We start from the raw sequence: 22674 nt of genomic DNA on the forward strand, positions 1-22674 counted from the left end.
CTCTGCGTTTACTAACATGTCCATCACTTTCAGCACCACATCCGGCGTTGGGTTCGGGCCGAACCACGCTAGCTTCTCTCTCATTAGCTTGTTGGTTGGTGACTCCTCCTGAATCACTGGTGTCTCCATCTCTTGTACCGCTGGCGTTGCTGCAATCACGTTCTCCTGGTCTAGCTCCATTAATTCTGCTATGATGACCCGCTTGGTTTTGTTGCTAGCAATCCTTCCACGAACTTCCAGTAGTTCTTCCAGTGTCTGCTTGGAATCCGGGTGTGAAGGGGAATAGAAGGGAAAATCCCACTGCTACCAACCAATTGTGACAGTATCGGTATGATATCCCCGTCAACGTTCCCTTCTTCCCATAACGAAAATCACCCCAATATTCCACGAGGAGGGATATCCCTGGAATCGCCCAGAAAGCCACACATGAGACAAGCTTACTCCTAGAACAAGACACTTTAATGACACAAAAACTCAGCTTATATGTGGTTACAACCTGTTAGGAACGTCCCCCCTCACACAGTGGGGTTTCCCATACAGATTATAGGAGACAAGTCGGAGCCGACCATGCAGACACATTTCTTTAGATAAAGACATCAGTGGAGTTAATTAATACACTGAAGCAATCAGAATAATTAACATACTACTTCTCTAATCATTTAGCCTGATGATACAATACACATCTTTTAAGGGTAAACACAGATCTTCTTCACACAACACAATAAAGAGATTTTTAATACAGCTTACCTGTAAAATCTTTTTCTTGGAGTACATCACGGGACACAGAGCGGCATATTCATTACTATGTGGGTTATATGGAGTACCTTCAGGTGATGGACACTGGCAATCTCAAACAGGAAATGCCCCTCCCTATATAACCCCCTCCCATAGGAGGAGTACCTCAGTTTTGTAGCAAGCAGTATGCCTCCCAAAATGGTCCCCATAAGAGGGGTGGGAGCTCTGTGTCCCGTGATATACTCCAAGAAAAAGATTTTACAGGTAAGCTGTATTAAAAATCTCTTTTTCTTTATCGTACATCACGGGACACAGAGCGGCATATTCATTACTATGTGGGATGTCCCAAAGCAATGCTTACAATGAGGGGAGGGAGAACATCTCCCAAAGACAAAAGGATTTAATTTAGAGATATACTCAAATCATAATAAATCCAACTTAGTTGAGAAAAAATAATTTAAAATTTTAAATTTAACTCAAAAGGGAGCCCCCGGAATCCGAGGGTCTCAAACTGCAGCCTGCAGCACTGCCTGCCCAAAGGCTGTATCAGTATTCCTTCTTACGTCCAACTGGTAGAATTTTGTAAACGTGTGGACAGAAGACCAGGTTGCCGCCTTGCAAACTTGAGCCATAGAGATCTGGTGGTGTGCTGCCCAGGAGGCGCCCATGGCCCTAGTAGAATGAGCCTTTAATGATAACGGAGGAGGCAACCCCTTCAAGCCATAGGCCTGAGTGATTAACTGTTTAATCCACCTTGAGATGGTGGATTTTGCAGCTGCCTGCCCCTTCTTGGGCCAATCCGGTAAAATGAACAACACATCTGTTTTCCGGATCTTCTCTGTAGCTTTAAGATAGGCCTTCATGGCCCTGACAATATCCAAGGTATGCAGCAACCCTTCCTTTCTGGAAGTAGGTTTAGGAAAGAAGGATGGTAATACCACATCCTGGTTTAGATGAAAACTGGATATAACCTTTGGTAGGAAGGAAGGATGAGGGCGGAGAACGACCTTGTCCTTATGTAAAATAAGATATGGTTCCTTACAGGATAAGGCTGCCAGTTCCGATACTCTTCTGGCGGAAACTATGGCGACCAAAAATACTAACTTCCTTGTCAGTAAAACCAAAGGAATTTCAGCCAACGGCTCAAAAGGTTGTTTCTGTAAACTTGACAGAACAAGATTTAAATCCCACGGACAAAGCGGGGATTTAACTGGAGGATTAATACGTAAGACCCCTTGAAGGAAGGTCTTAACTAGCGAGTGGGTGGCCAGCGGCCGCTGAAACCACACTGACAAAGCTGAAATCTGTCCCTTGATTGTGCTTAATGCCAGTCCTTTATCCACTCCTAGCTGGAGAAAACTTAATACTCTATCGATGGTAAACTTGCGAGAAAGCCATCGCTTGGACTCACACCAGCCTACATAGGCCTTCCAGACCCTGTAATAAATCACCCTAGAGACCGGTTTCCTGGCTCTGATTAGGGTAGAGATTACTTTCTGAGACAGACCTCTACCCCTGAGAATCAGGGATTCAGCTTCCAGGCCGTCAAATTAAGATGCCGTAAGGCAGGGTGGAGGATCGGACCTTGCGATAGCAGGTCTGGCCGTAGAGGAAGAGTCCAAGGGTCTCCCACTACCATCTTCAGGATTAGTGAATACCATGCCCTTCTGGGCCATGCTGGAGCTACCAGGATGACTGGTATGTGCTCCACCCTGATCCTGCGCAACAGGCGGGGTAGTAACTGGAGCGGGGGAAATACATAAAGAAGTTTGAACTGATGCCAAGGGCAAACCAGCGCATCGGTTCCGCAGGCCATCGGATCCCTTGAGCGGGATATGAACCTGTCTAGCTTCTTGTTGAGTCTCGATGCCATGACATCCACGTCCGGCACTCCCCATCTTTGGCAGAGTGTTTGAAAGATTTGTGGATGTAGAGACCATTCCCCCGGCAACAGAGTCTGGCGACTTAAGAAGTCCGCCTGAAGGTTGTCCACTCCTGGAATAAATATTGCGGATATGCAGGGCACATGAGCCTCTGCCCACAGGAGAATCAAGCTCACCTCTCTCTGAGTGGCTTGACTCTTGGTTCCCCCTTGGTGATTTATGTATGCCACGGCCGTGGCATTGTCTGATTGAATTCTCACCGGGAACCCCTGCAATTTGGACGTCCAAGCCCTGAGGGCTAGTCGAGCAGCTCTGAGCTCCAAGATGTTGATGGGCAACTGCCTCTCTGGCTTTGCCCAAGTACCCTGGCGAGTGCAACCATCCAAAATTGCTCCCCAGCCCGTCGGGCTGGCGTCTGTGGTTACTATCTTCCAAGCCACTGGGCTGAAAGACTTCCCCTTCACTAGATTCTGAGGGTCTAACCACCAACACAGACTTTGTCGGACTCTTGATGAGAGCGGCAAAGGGATATCCAAGGCCTGTGGCCTCCTGCTCCATGCTGACAGGATGGCTGCCTGCAGGATGCGAGTGTGGCTCTGGGCGTACGGTACCGCCTCGAATGTGGCCACCATCTTGCCTAGTAACCGCATACATAGGCGAATAGTCAGTTCTTTCTTGCTTAGAACCAGTAGGATTAATTCCTTGATGGCTTTGACCTTTATCAGAGGTAGAAACACCCTTTGTTGTTCTGTGTCTAACCTCATGCCGAGATATTCCAACTGCCTTGTGGGCTGGAATGCTGACCTTTCTCGATTTAGGACCCAGCCGAACCTCTCGAGGTACTGGACCGTGAGGGCCACTGCTCGTTCCAAGCCAGGAGACGAGTGATCTATGACTAGGAGGTCGTCCAGGTACGCTAGGATCGTGACCCCTTGGATCCTTAGCTTGGCTAGGATTGGAGCTAGGACCTTCGTGAACACCCGGGGGGCCGTAGCCAACCCAAAGGGAAGCGCCACAAATTGGAAATGACGCAAAGCCACCATAAAGCGTAGATATCTTTGATGTGGCTGATAAATTGGAACATGAAGGTAGGCATCCTTTATGTCTATGGATGCCATGAAGTCGTCCTTCTGGAGTGTGGCAGCTGCTGACCGCACGGATTCCATCCGAAATGAGCGGACCTTTAGGTATGCATTTACCATCTTTAGGTCCAAAATTGGCCTGACATCTCCGTTGGACTTTGGGATGACCAACACCTAAGACACTGGCGTAAAAACTGAGGTACTCCTCCTATGGGAGGGGGTTATATAGGGAGGGGCATTTCCTGTTTGAGATTGCCAGTGTCCATCACCTGAAGGTACTCCATATAACCCACATAGTAATGAATATGCCGCTCTGTGTCCCGTGATGTACGATAAAGAAAGATCAATTAACATTTAGAATAGTGAGGGGACATTAGCACGTCAATAACCTGTCAGAGGAATGAATCACACATGAAATTCCTTTCTACCTCTACCCATATGGCTAGCAGGGAGCAGTAAACGGAGACATATAGGCCAATGTATCACAGTTACGTTCACGCCGTAAGCAGTGATCCGGCGTATGTTAGGGAGTAGTTCCGATGTGATTGTGAGCATGCGCACTGGGATGCGTCCACGGGACGGTGCATGCGCAGTTGGCGATTCGTATCTGTCTGGCGCTCGGCCCATCATTTGCATGGGGTCACGGCTCATTTGCATGGCTCGCGCCCACTTCCACATACGCGGACTTATGCCTAGGAAACGCAGCGCAGATTTTGTCTTTGGCTTTGTGAATCCAGTGCTTGCCTCTCTGCGCTGCGTCGGCGTAGCGTAAAGGAGATACGCTACTGCAGCATATATATGCGCCGCTGTATGTGAATCCGGGCCTTTGTCTGTAATTTAGGCTGTCCAATGACGGCTCAGACTCACAGCCATTAACGCAGAGGTCCACCCAAAAGTGAAAGTTCCACTTTAAGGACTGCTCACCCTCATACATGCCACATTTGGCAAGACATTTTTATGGGGGGAGCAAGTACCTAGTTTTGACAGGTACCCAGCTCCCACTTCCGCTCGGGCCACCTACTGTAGGCGACTCAAGCAGAATTTCACCTCTCCCGCTCCCTCCCTGCAATCTTCTGGGACATATCACAGGTCCCAGAAGATTGCCCGGCCATTGAGGAGGTGCAGTGTGACACCGCTTTAATTCATGTTTGTACCCTACTGAGTGCACCCTGCCATGCATAATACCTCCCTCTCATTTTCATCAATAGTCACTACTATGCGACCCTGCCCAGTTCAATGTAGCCTTTGCTTGAAAGATGCCCCCACTGAGACCTCTTCTTACTGCACACACATGTCATGTTCCCATAGGTTAGCTGTATGTTATAGAAATTGTGACAGACCCAACAGGGACAGGGGCTTTTGGAGGGGACTAGGGGCTAGCCTTCTACCCATTGATTATGACCCATGGAGGAGATCGAAATCTTGTCTGCTTCTGGAAGCTGTATATTGGCAGAGGCACCAAGGTGGGGTGCCAGGCGGTCCGTCACATTTTGTGGCAGCGGTGGGATCTGCTTTATTCCAACAGGCAGACCAAACCACTACTGGGACCCAGTGTCAGCTTTTGTTGGAGAAGTGTTCCAGGAGCTATTTGCCATGGAAGCGGAGTTCCAGTGGCGAATGCAAGAGACGTACGCCCAATACGGAGAGCCTGGTTCTGCCTGGGACGTGCTGAAATTGAGAGACACAATCCACCAGGTGCTCTGGAGGGAGGCTCTCCAAGTGAAAAAAGACTATTATTGAAAGGTCCTCCCTATGTCCATGGATGGGTACTGGCTGCAGTTGGACTTGTGTATACCATTTCTAGGAGAGCATCCTCAGGAGGAATGGCTGATGGAGCTGGATAGGCTGGTCCAGACAGAACTGATGCTGGACAATGGGTATTGGACGCTGCAATGGTTTGCTACCCAAGTGTGTATGTGGCTAGAGAACAACAATTCCATAGAAGGCTCTGACTTTGGTGGCCTGGGATTATTATTTGAGGTGCTTTAAGGGGACCCACAGTTTGGTAGTGCAGTGGAGTGGAGATGGGAAAACATCCGAAAACATTTAAGAGATTTGGAACTTCCCAGTGAGCAGTGACTTAGGGCTAGATTCAGGTAGCTCGGCGCTTCTTTTGGCCGGTGTAGCACATCTCATATGCGCTACGCCGACGTAAAACAGGGAGCCCAGACCAGTATTCACAAAGATCTGGCGCCGTACGTTGCGCCGGCGTAGTGTAAATAGGCCGGCGTAAGCCCGCCTAATTCAAAATAGGCAGGTAGGGGGCGTGCTCCATATAAATTAGCCGTGACCCCATGTAAATGAATGGCCGTTCGTACGGCGCATGCGCGCGCATGCTCAGAATCACGTCGCAAATACTCCGTAAGAAACGTCGGCTCAATGCTTTTGACGTGAACGTAACCTACGCACAGCCCCATTCACGTACCACTTACGTAAACGACGTAAAATTTGACGGTTGTTCAGACGTCCATACCTTAACATTGGCTGCGCCTCATAGCAGGGATAATTGTACGCCGGACGTAAGCCTTACGTAAACAGCGTAGCGGGTGCAAGTACGTTCGTGAATCGGCGTATCTAGCTCATTTACATATTCTATGCGTAAATCTACGGAAGCGCCCCTAGCGGCCAGCGTAAATATGCACCCTAGATACGACGGCGTACTAAGACTTATGTCGGTCGGATGAAGCAGGAATTCTGGCGTATCTAGTTCCCTGAATAGCGCGCATAGATACGACGGCGCATCTTTCAACTTACGCGGCGTATCAATAGATACGCCGACGTAAAGGGTACGTGAATCTAGCTCTTAGGCCTCGTACACACGACGGGACATGTCCGATGAAAACGGTCCGCGGACCGTTTTCATCGGACATGTCCGCTGGTGGATTTTGGTCTGATGGCTGTACACACCATCAGACCAAATTTCCCGCCGACAGCGAACGCGGTGATGTGGCCGCGACGATGACGCGGCGACGTGCGCGACCCTGGAAGGTCAATGCTTCCACGCATGCGTCAAATCCCTTCGACGCATGCGAGGGGGTTTCAGCCGAGCGGACATGTCCGCTGGAAACCTGTCCGATCCGCCGGAAAATTGTCCGGTCGGCCGTACAGACGACCGAACATGTCCGCGGAAACTGGTCCGACGGACCAGTTTCAGCAGACATGTTCGGTCGTGTGTACGAGGCCTTAGACTTTATAGTCACACAAGGATGAGAGCTGGAACAAGCATATAAAAGGCTGTTTGACGAAGCTCAGCACCCATGGATGTTATTGATTATGAGTAACCCGCTGAAGTGCAGCCAGCCGTGCAATGGATTTTCAGCAATTCCTGAGCCTGGCAATTTAATAGACTTTTCTGCTGAGGAGGAGTAACCCAGTGAGCCTCCAGCAGACTGCCTGGCACCAGGGCAGAACATTTCTGAGCAAACAAACTTCTCCAGCCAAAGCACTGTCCACCCTTTTCTGCAAACCCAGCAGAGGCATTGGCATCGACCTCTGCCAAGCACCGGCAACACCTCCAGAGCTCCAGGGAGCCGGGAAAGACGGCCCCTTTTCCCAGTGACAGGCTGATGAAGAGAAGCTTGAACCCTCAGCTGAAGCTCTGGTAACTGGACAGGGAGTCCAAGACCTCTGCCCCACACCCGCAGCAGTTCTGGGGACCCAGGGAGAGGAGGGGGTGGTTCTTGCTTCCCATAGGCAGTCCGAGATGCAGGTAGGGGAAGAAGCCATTCCCCCTCCCTAGCAGCAGGTCAAGGACCATTGAAAAAAGGTAGTTGTCCTCATTCCTCAGTGGCAGTCCAAGATGCAAGAAGAGAAGTTAGTTGTCCTCCCTCCCTAGCAGCAGATCCACAGTCTGGGAGCAGAGGAAGCAGTCCTCCCTCCCTAGCAGTCAGCTAGAGTGAAAGAAACTGCCTTCCTACCAAGCAAGGATTCATGGACTTGGGAGACAATACCAGAGAAATGCCTTCCTAGCAGCTGGATGAGAGTTTGGGAGAGAGAGCAGCCTGCTCATCTACCCACCAGCAGTTTAAGGATGTGGGAGATGAGGAAGCCATCCATACTCACCAGCGACAGATTCGCAGGCCAGGAAAATAAGTGGTTGACCTCCCTCTCCAGCAGCAGATGCACAGTCTGGAAGCGAAGGAAGCTGTCCTCCCTTCCCAACAGTTTGCCAGAGGGGAGGATGTGGGGGTCCCCAGCTGAAGTGCTAGCAACAGGGCAGAGTACTGCTGGCCTCTGCTTAGCACCTACTGTGTATTTACAGCTTCAGGGAATCAAGGCAGTTGGTCTCTCTCTCCAGCAGCAAACTGAGCCCTGGAATGGTAAAGATCTCCCAGCTGAAATGCTGGCATCCGGACAGAGGGGTCACAAACTCTACCCTACACCTACCGATGCCAACTCTTTCCTGTGCCAAGAATGGAAATCATGTGGACCAACTATGTGGGATCACTCTGCCCTACTAACGTAAGTCCAGATCAGGTTGAAGTCTGAGACCTGGTTACTTTAGTCTACCTTTGATGGAGAAATGTGACAGACCCAACCAGGACAGGGGCTTTTGGAGGGGACTAAGGGCCAGCATTCTACTCACTGATTTTGGCCCATGGAGGAGACTGGAGATTTTGTCTGCCTCTCCCGGACTGAGCATGGAAAAGAGCTAATTTCAGCCTTTGATCCCATAGAGAGCAGATCATTCTCTAATGATGGACGACAACATGATGAAAGCTGAGAGCGAGGCTTCGATTAATTCTCTGAATAAAGACAATACACTAAAGAGAGTTCCTGTTTGCACCTAAGCTAGTGCTGTTTAGTTGCTGGGTGCAGCAACTATAATACCTTGTTCCTGGGTTGCAGCAGCAAGGAAGCACTGTTTGTCGGGGTCTCAGGCGGTCCGTCACAGAAGTGTCTAGCAGTTCAGTGCTGTGGTGTGTTGACTAGGTGCATTGGTGGGCCATTCAAAATGAATGGCACACATCGCCAGGTGTTGTGGTACATTGTACATAAGTTGCACTGTCTTAACAATTACATTAGTAAAATTCTCTCATTTACCAGAAGCCTGAATTGCAAGGGACTATAACTTGCAAGTGTCATCATATTCTGGTATTGTCAAGACCTTGCCCACCACCTCCCACATACACCAATTCCTTAATCACTATGGCCCAGATTCTCATACATTAGCGCTGCTCCTGGGCAGCGTAATGTATGAGCTCTACGTTACACTGCCGCAGGTCTACAGGTTTAAATCCTGATTCTCAGAACACTTACCTGTAAACTTGCGGCGGTGTAGCGTTAGATTGCTCGGCGCAAGCCCGCCCAATTCAAATGGGGCGGGCACCATTTAAATTAGGCGCGCTCCCGCGCCGAGCGTACTGCGCATGCTCCGTCGGGTAAATTACCCGACGTGCATTGCGCTAAATGACGTCGCCCCGACGTCATTTGCCTAGATGTATACGTAAATGGCGTCCAGCGCCATTCACGGACGTCTTACGCAAACGACGTAATTTTTATTCAATTCGACGCGGGAACGACGGCCATAGTTTACATTGGTTGCGCCTGCTAATTAGCAGGGGCAACCTTACGCGTCGGGTACGCTACGCAAACGACGTTAATTCGCTGCGTCGACCTCGCGTATGTTCGGGAATCGCCGTACTTACCTCATTTGCATAGACGACGGGGAAAAGCGACGATGCGACACCTAGCGGCGGGAAAAAAAATTACTTTTAAGATCTGACAGCGTAACAGCCTTACGCTTGTCAGATCTAATGGGTACCTATGCGCAACTGATTCTGAGAATCAGTCGCATAGATACCCGGGGCCAGATGAGGTGTTACGACGGCGCTAATGGTGTTGCGCCGTCGTAACGCCTTTGAGAATCTGGCCCTATGATGGCAAACTTTACTGTCCAAGATAAACATACAGGTAGAAGAAAGGGCTAGCCAAGCTCTCAGTCAGGAAATGTTTACAAGTGCATGGTACAGCATCCAGTGATGCAGGGCTCTTGGGAAGCTGGAGATGGCATCTAAAAGCTTTATTTAAACAGTTGGATACTCATTCTGAATGGGAAGAATTGGCTCATTATCAGCCAATGCACTCTGTGTACTAATGAAAAAAGCTGCAGTGTCCCTTTAGGGGAGTGGTTCTCAACCTGGGGGTCAAATGATGACCAAATCCTGGGCTGTTCCTGAAGCCCGCAGCACTCTCCCAGCCTTTTCTTGGCCTCTTTGCAGCCACCCATTCAGTTCACAGCATGGCTGGGGGGCATAGACTAGCAGTCAGCTGACTGGTAAGGAATGTGAAGAGGGAGGGGCTGAAGGTGACCCTATCTCCTGATTTCGGCATGGGTGTCACTGCTGCGAGACGCCACAAAGTCGGAGACACAGTGAAGCTGGAGACACAGTGAAGCTGGAGACACAGCAAATAACACTACCTGTGATTATAGTTGCCATTAAAAGTCCCCACTACAGTTCTCAGATCAGCAGATGACCTTGATCAAGAGCACCTAAGTTATCTGATCAGAACTCCTCCCAACACTGACACTCATCCCAACTCCCCACCAGCACTGACACTTATTCCATCCCCCACCAAGGAGTAATAGAAGGAATAGAAATTGAGAATACATGCAAGGGGGAGGAAAAGAGGGGGAGGAACAAAGTAAAAGGGAGATAAAGAATAATAGAAAGAACAAGAAAAATGGCTAGAGAGAGGGATGGGGGACAAGAAATTAGGATCGAGAGAGATAACATGGAAAGAAATGAGAACAAAGAGAAAGAGTGGCACATCCTAAAATGTACCATAAGAGATTTTAATATTGTACGAGTGGAGGGGACTCAGGGAGCACTAAATGTCTGTGGGTTAGGGGCTCAAATTACTTGTCTTATATTGGGGGCTGACAACCCACGTTACGAAAATAATTTTACTGTTAGGGGTCCCCACAACTTGGCTGGTTCTGTTCTATATTCTGCAGCCTCACAAGGGAAGTTGGATCCAGTTGCACCCTGTGAACTACAAACTTCAATGAATACGTTGTATAAAAGCATGAAGAGTGATGTCCCTGCATATCTATCGAGTGCCTTCCTACCCCATGTTATCCTGCAGAGCGATTTCACATCGCTACCAGCGAGGCAGCAGCCGAGTCCCCATCAGGACTACCTTTCTCTTCCCCCTCATCTACCCATGGGATCCCTTTGAAGAGCACCATATCACGGAGCACTTCCAGAGTTACCAGATTCCATATTGGTCTAGCACTGTCTTATGCCGCGTACACACGATCGGTCAAACCGATGAGAACGGTCTGATGGACCGTTTTCATCAGACCAAACCGATCGTGTGTGGGCCCCATCGGTTATTTATCCATAGGTTAAAAAAGAGCCAACTTGTTTTAAATTTAACCGATGGATACCTAACCGATAGAAAAAAAAAAGCCCTCTAACAGGGCTAAAAAAAACATTGCAATAGATAATAATAAAAATTAAAATAAAAACACACTGACACAATCCCCCCCCCCCCCCCCCAAAAAAAAGAAGAAAGCATTGTAAAAAAAAAAACATAACTAAAAATAGTAATAAATACAAATTTGAAAAAATAAAAAAATACTGACACATGTGCCACTGCCACATGACATTAAAAAAAGTATCGGTATCGGCGAGTACTTGAAAAAAAAGTATCGAAACTTGTACTCGGTCTTAACCACTTGCTTACTGGGCACATATACCCCCCTCCTGCCCAGGTGAAATTTCAGCTTCCGGCATTGCGTCGCTTTAACTGACAATTGCGCGGTCGTGCGACGTGACTCCCAAACAAAATTGTCGTCCCTTTTTCCCCACAAGTAGAGCTTTGTTTTGGTGGTATTTGATCACCTCTGCGGTTTTTATTGTTTGCGCTATAAACAAAAAAAGTGCGACAATTTTGAAAAAAAATTCAATATTTTTTACTTGTTGCTATAATAAATAGCCCAATTTAAAAAAAAAAAAAATGTTCTCAGTCTAGGCCGATACATATTCTTCTACATATTTTTGGTAAAAATAAAAAAAAAATCGCAATAAGCGACTGGTTTGCACAAAAGTTATAGCGCCTACAAAATAGGGGACAGAATTATTATTTTTTATTATTTTTATTTTTTTTACTAGTAATGGCAGCGATCTGCGATTTTTATTGGGACTGCGACATTATGGCGAACACATCGGACACATTTTTGGCACCATTCACATTTATACTGCGATCGGTGCTATAAATATGCACTAATTACTGTATAAATGTGACTGCCATTGAAGGGGTTAACACTAGGGGGTGAGGGAGGGGTTAAATGTGTACCCTGCATAGTGTTTCTAACTGTGGGGGAAGGTGACCGATCTGTGTCCCTATGTACAAGGGACACAGATCGGTCTCCTCTCTCCCTGACAGGACGTGGATCTCTGTGTTTACACACACAGATCCACGTCCTTGTCTCTGTAACCGCCGATCGCGGGTGCCTGGCGGACATCGCGGCCGCCAGGCACGCGCATTGGCATCTCAGTGATGCGGCAGGCACGCGCGCCCCCCAGTGGCTGGAGGCCTTATATAGACAGCCTCCCGGAGATTAAGAACCACACTGCGGCCGTATTAAGTCGTACGGCCGCCAGGAAGCGGTTAAAAAAGTGGTATCGGAACAACCCTAGTAGTAAGTACAGTTGGGGTATGTTAGAAATTAAGATCTCCATCAATGGCCAGCACCACCACTGTTGGCATGTAACTGCTTATACATAGTTTTGCGTCCAGAGCTGGCAATTCTGAGCACTGTGTTTGGGAAAAAATTAAATTTAAGACTTTTCTAAACATAGACTTTACATACACAAGTACAATCGGACTATCCTTGTGAAAGAAGTCAAGGACAAAACCCTTTGTACGTGTCCAAAATACGTCTCGTTTACTTGAGTGTTCATTGTGTCTGACATGTTTGTCAGACAGGTAATGTAGGATTTTACCCATCACTTGTCCAAACGTCCCTACAAGAATCGGCTAATACAATACTGTTGCCAAGGTCCCCATCATGCAAAGAGCATTCAAACAGAACACACACACAAATAAGTCTGTTTGTGTAAAAAGAGTAAGCAGTTGACAACTTGAAAAACACATTTTCACATTTGTTAACAGTTCAGAGTCAGTTTTCAGAAGATGACAAAGAAGGGGCTGCCATTGCTAAATTACTGCTTAAAGCAGTGTTTCTCAACGTTTTATCCATCAAGGCACCCTTCAAAATTCCGTACAATCTAGCGGCACCCCATTCTAAAATTTAAAAGAACGAAACTAATACTTTTACATAATGCAGCAACATCCACATGCGTAGGACACCCAACAACCCAGAGGTGATTTATTTTTCCAAAGCAAACATACCTTTGCACACTGAAACTGACTAGTATTCCAATGGATCCTCTTCTCCCTCACTCAGCTAATGTGACCCCAGTGTTGAAGGAGAGGGGAAGAGGAGGTACAAACAAGCATATATTAGTATTGGAACTTGGAGATTTTAATTTACGCACCACCTCCTTTACAGGTGAAACTCGAAAAATTTGAATATCGTGCAAAAGTTCATTTATTTCACTAATGCAACTTAAAAGGTGAAACTAATATATGAGATAGACTCATTACATGCAAAGCAAGATAGTTAAAGCCGTGATTTGTCATAATTGTGATGATTATGGCTTACAGCTCATGAAAACCCCAAATCCACAATCTCAGAAAATTCGAATATTGTGAAAAGGTGCAATTTTCTACTGTAGGCTCACTCTAATCAGCTGATTAAGCCAAAACACCCGCAAAAGGTTCCCGAGCCTTTAAATGGTCTCTCAGTCTAGTTCAGTAGGAATCACAATCATGGGAAAGACTGCTGACCTGACAGTTGTGCAGAAAACCATCATTGACACCCTCCATAAGGAGGGGAAGCCTCAAAAGGTAATTGCAAAAGAAGTTGGGATGTTCCCAAAGTGCTGTATCAAAGCACATTAATAGAAAGTCATGTGGAAGGGAAAAGTGTGGAAGAAAAAAAGAGATTTTTAATACAGCTTACCTGTAAAATCTTTTTCTTGGAGTACATCACGGGACACAGAGCGGCATTCATTACTATATGGGTTATATGGAGTACCTTCAGGTGTAGACACTGGCAATCTTCAAACAGGAAATGCCCCTCCCTATATAACCCCCTCCCATAGGAGGAGTACCTCAGTTTTGTAGCAAGCAGTATGCCTCCCAAAATGGTCCTCAAAAAGAGGGGTGGGAGCTCTGTGTCCCGTGATGTACTCCAAGAAAAAGATTTTACAGGTAAGCTGTATTAAAAATCTCTTTTTCTTTATCGTTACATCACGGGACACAGAGCGGCATTCATTACTATATGGGATGTCCCAAAGCAATGCTTACAATGAGGGGAGGGAGAACATCTCCAAGACAAAAGGATTAAATTTAGAGATATACTCAAATCATAATAAATCCAACTTATTTGAGAAAAATAATCTTAAATTTTAAATTTAACTCAAAAAAAGAGGAGCCCCCGGGATCCGAGGGTCTCAAACTGCAGCTTGCAGCACTGCCTGCCCGAAGGCAGTATCAGTATTCCTTCTTACGTCCAACTTGTAGAATTTTGTAAATGTGTGGACAGAAGACCAGGTTGCCGCCTTGCAAACTTGAGCCATAGAGATCTGGTGGTGTGCTGCCCAGGAGGCGCCCATGGCTCTAGTAGAATGAGCCTTTAATGATACTGGAGGAGGCAACCCTTTCAAGCCGTAGGCCTGAGTGATTAATTGCTTGATCCACCTAGAAATGGTGGACTTTGCAGCTGCCTGCCCCTTCTTGGGCCCATCCGGTAGAATAAACAGCACATCTGTTTTTCGGATTTTCTCTGTAGCTTTAAGATAGGCCTTCATGGCCCTGACAATATCCAAGGTATGCAGCAACCCTTCCTTTCTGGAAGTAGGTTTAGGGAAGAAGGATGGTAATACCAAATCCTGGTTCAAATGAAAACTGGATATGACCTTCGGTAGGAAGGAAGGATGAGGGCGGAGAACGACCTTGTCCTTATGAAATATAAGATATGGTTCCTTACAGGATAAGGCTGCCAGTTCCGAAACTCTTCTTGCGGAAACTATGGCAACCAAAAATACCAACTTCCTTGTCAGTAGAACCAAAGGAACTTCAGCCAACGGCTCAAACGGTTGTTTCTGTAAACTTGACAGGACAAGATTTAAATCCCACGGACAAAGCGGGGATTTAACTGGAGGTTTAATACGTAAGACCCCTTGAAGGAAGGTCTTAACCAGCGAGTGGGTGGCCAGCGGCCGCTGAAACCACACTGACAGAGCAGAAATCTGCCCTTTGATTGTGCTTAATGCCAATCCTTTATCCACTCCTAGCTGGAGAAAACGTAAAACTCTATCAATGGTGAATTTGCGAGGAAGCCATAGCTTGGACTCACACCAGCCTACATAGGCCTTCCAGACCCTGTGATAAATCACCCTAGAGACCGGTTTCCTGGCTCTGATTAGGGTAGAGATTACCTTCTGAGACAGACCTCTACCCCTGTGAATCAAGGATTCAGCTTCCAGGCCGTCAAATTTAGATGCCGTAAGGCAGGGTGGAGGATCGGACCTTGCGATAGCAGGTCTGGCCTTAGAGGCAGAGTCCAAGGGTTTCCCACTACCATCCTTAGGATTAGTGAGTACCATGCCCTTCTGGGCCATGCTGGAGCTACCAGGATGACTGGTATGCGCTCCACCCTGATCCTGCGCAGCAGGCGGGGTAGTAACTGGAGCGGGGGAAACGCATAAAGAAGTTTGAACTGATGCCAAGGGCAAACCAGAGCATCGGTTCCGCAGGCCATCAGATCCCTTGAGCGGGACATGAACCTGTCTAGCTTCTTGTTGAGTCTCGATGCCATGATATCCACGTCCGGCACTCCCCATCTTTGGCAGAGTGCTTGAAAGACCTGTGGATGCAGAGACCATTCCCCCGGCCATAGAGTCTGGCGGCTTAAGAAGTCCGCCTGAAAGTTGTCCACTCCGGGAATGAATATTGCCGATATGCAGGGCACATGAGCCTCTGCCCATAGGAGAATCAAGCTCACTTCTCTCTGAGCGGCCTGACTCCTGGTTCCCCCTTGGTGATTTATGTATGCCACTGCCGTGGCATTGTCTGATTGAATTCTCACCGGGAACCCCTGCAATTTCGACGTCCAAGCCCTGAGGGCTAGTCGAACAGCTCTGAGCTCCAAGATGTTGATGGGTAACAGCTTCTCTGGCTTTGCCCAAATACCTTGGCGAGTGGAACCCTCCACAATTGCTCCCCAGCCCATCAGGCTGGCGTCTGTGGTCACTATCTTCCAAGCCACTGGGCTGAAAGACCTTCCCTTCAGTAGGTTCTGAGGGTCTAACCACCAACACAGACTTTGCCGGATTCTTGATGAGAGTGGCAACGGGATATCCAAGGCCTGTGGCCTTCTGCTCCATGCTGACAGGATGGCTGCCTGCAGGATGCGAGTGTGGCTCTGGGCGTATGGCACCGCCTCGAAGGTAGCCACCATCTTGCCTAGTAGTCTCATACATAGGCGAATAGTCGGTTCTTTCTTGCTTAGAACCAGTAGGATTAACACCTTGATGGCTTTGACCTTCCTCAGAGGTAGGAACACTCTTTGTTGTTCTGTGTCTAATCTCATGCCGAGATATTCCAATTGCCTTGTGGGCTGGAATGCTGACTTTTCCCGGTTTAGGACCCAGCCGAACCTCTCGAGGTATTGGACCGTGAGGGCCACTGCTCGCTCCAAGCCGGGAGACGAGTGGTCTATGACTAGGAGGTCGTCCAGGTATGCTAGGATCGTGACCCCTTGAATCCTTAGCTTGGCTAGGATTGGAGCTAGAACCTTCGTGAACACGCGGGGGGCCGTGGCCAACCCGAAGGGAAGCGCCACGAATTGGAAATGACGCGAAGCCACCATAAAGCGTAGATATCTTTGATGTGGCTGATAAATTGGAACATGAAGGTAGGCATCCTTTATGTAAGCCTACAGCACCTGGTCTTCCCAGGCGGTCTCCCATCCAGGTAGTGACCAGGCCCGACCCTGCTTAGCCTCCGAGATCAGACGAGATCGGGCGCTTTCAAGGTGATGTGGTCGTAGGCTCTATGGACGCCATGAAGTCGTCCTTTTGGAGTGTGGCAGCTGCTGACCGCACGGATTCCATCCGAAATGAGCGGACTTTTAAGTATGCATTTACCATCTTTAGGTCCAAAATTGGCCTGACATCTCCATTGGGCTTTGGGATGATGAATAGGTTGGAGTAGAAACCCAGTCCCTGTTCCAGGACTGGTACCTCTACTATTACTTCCTGGGAAAGTAGATGATCTAGAGCCGATCTTAATGCGGCTCCTTTCTCCAGATCGTTTGGAATCCTCGACTCCTGGAAATGAGGAGGAGGAAACCTTAGGAACTCTAGCTTGTAGCCTGTGGCCACGGAAGACCGTACCCACTCGTCGGGAATGCTGGCCTCCCAAATCTCCGAAAAGAGTCGCAGCCTTCCCCCCACCTTCGTGGGTGGGGGGCGCCCCTTCATAAGGTAGACTTGGGGGCTGGTTTTGCTGGTTTGCGAAACCACTGCCTCTTGCCTCTAACAGCCTGTCTTTGTGATCTGCTGTTGAAGCCGAAGTTTGTTCTTGCAGGGGGCCGTCGATACTGCTTGGCATTAGAGGGCCCCTGTCCAGGGGAGGACTGTCGTTTAAACGCAGGCCCCTGAACCTTCTTCTTAGTTGGCAAGAGAGTACTCTTGCCGTTTGAAATGGTCTGAATGTATTTATCTAGGTCTTCTCCGAAGAGCCGACCTCCATGGAAGGGGAACCCTACCAGGAGCTTCTTGCATGGGGGCTCAGCCTCCCAGCTTTTTAACCATAAGAGTCTTCTCATATGGATAAGGGATAACGATAAACGTGACGCTTGCTGGATAGAATCCTTGATAGCGTCTACCGTAAAACAAATGGCCTTAGGGACATCCGAAAATTCTTCTGCCTGCTCGGCAGGAATAAGTTCAAGCATTTGCTTAAATTGATCCGATAAAGCTTGAGCGACTCCAATCGCAGCCACGGCTGGCTGTACTACTGCCCCTGCAGCAGTGAAGGAGTTTTTAAGTAGTGCTTCCAAGCGTTTATCAACTGGATCCTTGAAAACCTGTATGTTTTCTACAGGGCATGTTAACGATTTGTTAACACATGAGATGGCTGCGTCTACTGCAGGAGAAGCCCATCTCTTGGAAAACTTTTCTTCCATAGGATACAAGACAGAAAATTTCTTAGGTGGTAAGAAAACCTTGTCTGGTTTGTTCCAATCTTGGAACAAGACTCCCTCCAATAGAGGATGGATCGGAAACACCGCACTGCTTTGAGGCGCCCTCAGTGAGCCCAAAGCTGAAACCGTCGATACCTGGAGATCTGGTATAGGCAGGTTGAATGCCTTATGGACCAAGTCCGTCAAGTCTTGAATCCACCAGCTCTCCCTCAGGGAGACTGCCCCAGACTCCTCTGTATCCGGATCATCGATCCCTGAACCTACTTGGTCCTTGTCCAAGAGGTCGTCCAATTCCCCAGAGGAAAGGACCTCCTCTTCCGAGGGTCCGCGCACGGGTGACGGAGATCTATTCCGCTTACTACCCCGCATAGCTGCGGCTATCATCTTTCCCATGCTTTTCTGCATCTCATTTAAAGAGGTGAGTAACACCTCCTCCGTGACCATCTTAGGATTGGGTTGACTCGCGTCAGCTCCAGCCCCCGATCCCGATGGCCCAAAGGCTCCCAGTGGGGAAAGCAGCGGCATAGCTCTATCCGAGACCTCAGACCCTGTGGGGGAATCCCCACCTTTTGTACCCTCTGATTTGTTCTTTGATGCCATGGTACAATACCGAGGTACACCTGCTACTTATTGGTACCTGGGACTTATAAATAGTTAAATGCCCAAACACCTGTTTGGGGAATAAAAAATGTTTCCTCTTCCCCAGATGACACTTTTTTTTTTTTTTTTTTTCTCAAAGAAAAAAACTTCTTTTCTTTTTTTTTTTTTTTTTTTTTTTTTTTTTTTTTTTCAATCTAGGCAAGAAAAAACATTCTATCCCCCTGAGTAGTATTGCCAAAGAAAAGACTATGAGATGGAAAAGAAAAAACAGCCTATTCCTAGGCTAAACCACAATCTTCTGAAGACTGTAGTATTCTTTCCGGCCACTGTGTGTCCTCGGCGCCCCGTGCTTTACTCCAGTCCTTCCTCCCTCAAACCATAGTATAGAATGAGCTGTGGTATCCAAGGAAGGGCCGCCCCTTCCTTAAATCACTGACCCGCCCTTCCCCCCCAGCTAAAACGGCGCCAAAATGCGCCTATAAACACGTGCACGCGCGCCGCGCGCGTGCCCGCCGACGGGGGGGGGGTGTTTGGAAGGAAGGGCCTCTCTGTTCCTGCAGCCGCAGCCAGAAACACACGAGGAGGACAGCGTTTTGCCTGCCTTGCAGGCATGAGGAAAAGGACTGGATAGAGCATCGCCTGGAGGCTTGCAGGTAAGCATAGCTCTCTGACACACACATACATTTGTACACAAAAAGGCCCCACTCACAGCTTTTCCAATACTACCAGGGAGGTCACTGTTTAAGGGGAATAACAACATATAGAGCCATCCTATCTTCATGATATGTGACTGGTTTGCCAGATGCAATGCATAACTTTTAGGCATGTCCCCTGTGACCTCCCAGAAAAAACTTGCTAAGAGCCAAGTTCCGCAAGTTTTCCCCTTACTTACCTGCTCCATGCCGCAGGACTTTGCAAAGCAAGAGGCCCAATCTTCCCCCATCTCCGTGGGGATGTCTAGACCTTCAGGCCCTGGGAACCTTCTTCTTCCATGAAGGATCCACTGTCCTGGGCCCATACAGCACCCTGGCAAACAGAAAACATTAGGCGCCCAAAGGTTTTCTAAGTTCTGGGCCCAGGGTCCAGCTCTCTTAAAAAGAAAGCATTATGGGCTATACCCCAAGGGTTTGGGGTCCGGTTACTGACCACTTTAGCGCTCAGGCTTTTTTGGACAGAACCGGTAGCTCACCTAATCCCAAGGATGCGGAGGTAAGCTAAACCATGACTAACACCTAAGACACTGGCGAAAAAACTGAGGTACTCCTCCTATGGGAGGGGGTTATATAGGGAGGGGCATTTCCTGTTTGAAGATTGCCAGTGTCTACACCTGAAGGTACTCCATATAACCCATATAGTAATGAATGCCGCTCTGTGTCCCGTGATGTAACGATAAAGAAAGGTGCACAAGCAGCAGGGATGACCGCAGCCTGGGAAGGATTGTCAGGAAAAGAACATTCAAAAGTGTTGGGGACTTTCACAAGGAGTGGACTGAGGCTGGAGTGCATCAAGAGCCACCACACACAGACAGATCCTGGACATGGGCTTCAAATGTCGTATTCCTCTTGTCAAGCCACTCCTGAACAACAAACAACATCAGAAGTGTCGTACGTGGGCTAAAGAAAACAGACCTGGTCTGTTCTCAGTGGTCCAAAGTCCTCTTTTCTGATGAGAGCAAATTTTGCATCTCCTTTGGAAACCAAGGACTCAGAGTATGGAGGAAGAATGGAGAGGCACACACTGCAAGATGCTTGAAGTCCAGTGTGAAGTTACCACAGTCTGTGTTGATTTGGGGAGCCATGTCATCTGCTGGTGTTGGTCCACTGTGCTTCATTAAGTCCAGGGTCACCGCAGCCGTCTACCAGGAGATTTTGGAGCACTTCATGCTTCCTTCCACAGACGTGCTCTATGGGGATGCTGACTTAATTTTCCAGCAGGACTTGGCACCGGCCCACACTGCCAAAAGCACCAAAACCTGGTTCAATGACCGTCGGATTATTGTGCTTGATTGGCCAGCGAACTCACCTGACCTGAACCCCATAGAGAATCTATGGGGCATTGCCACGAGAAAGATGAGAGACAGGAGACCCAACAATGCAGAAGAGCTGAAGGGCACTATTAAAGCATCCTGGTCTTCCATAACACCTCAGCAGTGCCACAGGCTCATCGCTTCCATGCCACGCCGCATTGAGGCAGTAATTGCTGCAAAGGGGGCCCAAACCAAGTACTGAGTACATATGCATACTTATACTTTTCAGAGGTCCGATATTGTGGTATGTACAATCCTTGTTTTATTAATTTCATATAATATTCTAATTTTCTGAGATTGTGGATTTGGGGTTTTCATGAGCTGTAAGCCATAATCATCACAATTATGACAAATCACGGCTTGAACTATCTTGCTTTGCATGTAATGAGTCAATTTCATATATTAGTTTCACCTTTTAAGTTGCATTAGTGAAATAAATGAACTTTTGCATGATATTCAAATTTTTCGAAATAACGAGGAATACCAAAAAAGAGCAAGAGAATGGTGTTTTGAGGTGCAGAAAAATCAATCAAAATCAAATTAACAAAAGATAGAAAATGTTACATAAATAGTATAAAACGACTTAAAACTTTGGGGCCAAAACAGCCGTGTGGTCACAAAACAAAAGAATGGTTGCCTCTACATGTTTCACCACAAACGTGGCTTCTTCTGGAGCTTTTGTAGGACCTTTTTAGTACAATACCACTAAAACAAACAAGAATCAATATAATCAATTTTAAGATAAACACAAATACATACATATATGGACCATATATTTATGTATTTGTGTTTATCTTAAAATTGATTGTATTTTTTCTTTGTTTTAGTGGCATTGTAATAAAAAGGTCCAGAAGAAGTTACGTTTGTGGTGAAAAATGTAGAGGCAACCATTCTTTTGTTTTGTGATCACAGGGCTGTTTTGGCTCCAAAGTTTTAAGTAGTTTAAGGCCTCGTACACACGATAGGTTAACCAGAGGACAACGGTCTGATGGACCGTTTTCATCGGTCAAAACCGATCGTGTGTGGGCCCCATAGGTTATTTAACCATCGGTTAAAAAAAAGCCAACTTGCTTTAAATTTAACCGATGGATTCCTTACCGATAGGTCAAAACCGATCGTTAGTAGGCACAACCATCGGTTAAAAATCCATGCATGCTCAGAATCAAGTCGACGCATGCTTGGAAGCATTGAACTTCGTTTTTTTCAGCACGTCGTTGTGTTTTACGTCACCGCGTTCTGACACGATCGGTTATTTAACCGATGGTGTGTAGGCGCGACGGACCATCAGTCAGCTTCATTGGTTAACCTATGACAACGGTCCTTTAGATCATTCTCATCGGATGGACTAATCGTGTGTACGAGGCTTTATACTATTTATGTAATAACATTTTCTATCTTTTGTTAATTTGATTTTGATAGATTTTTCTGCACCTCAAAACTCCATTGTCTTGCTCTTTTTGGGTATTCCCAATTGTACAAACAAGGATGTTGTGCAGGTGCTAGGCGTCCTCCTTATCAACCGATGATGTCATTGGTTGTTAAGACACTGGCAGCTAGAAGGTTGTAATGGTGCACAATGAAAACCCTTGGCTTCGTGTAACTAATAGGCAGGTTTGACCCACCCGCTGGCTTGTATACAATTTTTGGTAAATTTCTAGGCATTTTGCCAAGGCACCCTAGTTAAAAAAAGTCTGGCTTAAAGAATAATTCCAGATATAGCATTTTATACATAGTTATATTGGTCCTGTTTAAACCAAATGTAACTATGTACTGTATATACCAAACCTGTGGGATGCCCGTGGAAGCTGGAAATAACTATATTAGACACTACTACTCCAGTGATCTCAACTTGCTTTTGGTCCCATGGCAAATGGCTGCCCAACTGTACTGTGAACACCGGAGGTCAGCCACTAGGTGAGGACACTATTCAAATAATTCTTTGCATTTTCTCAATAAATGCAAGGCGTTCTCTGATAAGATGCGGTAGAAAGATGTTTTTTCTGCAGCAGTTTCAGGATGGATCAGTGATTGCCCAAATATGGCAAAGTGACCATATTTAGG

At 47.4% G+C, this 22674-nt stretch overlaps 1 non-coding gene across 1 annotated transcript; it reads right to left on the reverse strand.

Annotated features, from left to right (window-relative positions):
• Positions 1 to 16712: 16712 nt before the first annotated feature.
• LOC120916601 lies at positions 16713 to 16831 on the reverse strand. The gene has a single exon (XR_005744031.1). It is a non-coding gene; the product is annotated as a 5S ribosomal RNA (ribosomal RNA).
• Between the last annotated feature and the right edge of the window lie 5843 nt (positions 16832 to 22674).

This window comes from Rana temporaria, chromosome 10 (assembly GCF_905171775.1).
Source record: "Rana temporaria chromosome 10, aRanTem1.1, whole genome shotgun sequence".
NCBI lineage: Eukaryota > Metazoa > Chordata > Amphibia > Anura > Ranidae > Rana > Rana temporaria.